Source organism: Aplysia californica, unplaced genomic scaffold (assembly GCF_000002075.1).
Source record: "Aplysia californica isolate F4 #8 unplaced genomic scaffold, AplCal3.0 scaffold00009, whole genome shotgun sequence".
Lineage (NCBI taxonomy): Eukaryota > Metazoa > Mollusca > Gastropoda > Aplysiida > Aplysiidae > Aplysia > Aplysia californica.
Window position 1 is genome coordinate 861753 of NW_004797279.1, and position 1117 is coordinate 862869.

At 39.7% G+C, this 1117-nt stretch overlaps 1 protein-coding gene across 1 annotated transcript in view; it reads right to left on the bottom strand.

Annotated features, from left to right (window-relative positions):
- Window positions 1-1117, bottom strand: part of LOC101860377 — a gene marked incomplete in the record, with an annotated part of 89145 nt that overhangs the window by 57044 nt on the left and 30984 nt on the right.

Here is a 1117-nt window from a genome sequence, read left to right on the forward strand (position 1 = left end):
CCCCCCTCTCTTCGTCTCAAAATGACCCTCTCTCTCTTTCTCTGTTTTTTTTTTCTTCTCAACATACAAATATGAACACATAAGAAATATAGACAAATTGAAAACAATTTCTTTGCAGATTATAATAAGAGAGAAGCAAAAAGCAGCAACAATACTTTGCAGTGCAGCATCCCAAGAAATTAGCAAGAACATTATCTACGGATTAAATAACTTACTCCACTATACATTTTATCATAGGTGCCATCTTTTACAATGTCAGTTTTTAACGCCCCCATAGAAACGATTTAGATAATTTAGGAGGCGGGCTGCTTTGACCCTGCCAGCCAGGGCCAACTCGTGCTGAGAAGGATACAACATCCAAGCAGAAAGATCGAGATACTCGATCGATAGAAATTCTTTCAACGCGGGAATCGAACTCTGGTCTTTTGCATCAACTACGAGTTAACAGTTATTATTATTTATTACAATTACTCTTCTTCTTCCTCGTCTCCTTTCCATCCCGACCTTGAAGAAGACTTTGACTATGAAAAACATAAAACAGTGAACGGCCGAAATATTTTAACCAAAAGAAAATTAAAGATCGTTTTAACCTCCAAAGCATCAGCTCGACCAAATGCCTTTGGTTCAATGTCCACACGGTTAATGACCAACGGTAAAACGTACACACACAAACGTTAGAAAGGCGAGCATGATTAAAGGTTCGCATCATGATTTATATCATTCTTCGTCTGACATAAATGTCGCTGTGCTGAAAGAATCCTTTTGTCTCCGCACGAAGCATGGGGATCATAATAATAATGTGAAATGAAGCAAAAGAAACTATGACGGACATCCGCTGTTGCCGTTTTCGTTCAAGATAAGCTGACCAACATGTTCAAGGGTATAGTTGACTTAATTTACAGCCCAAACCACAACGCATAAAGACCCGCTTCGTAGACCACGCAACGGTTTTAAGGATATGTCGCATTATAATTTACGTGCTGGCCTATAAACAAGAAATAGTCCAAAATCCCCCCCCTTAAGCTCCGCTCGTTTTCACCGGTTCTGATGTAAGTCCCTTCGCACTTTTTATGTTTACCGCTTTCGTTTGTTTCTAAAGCACTACTATTCGCACCCC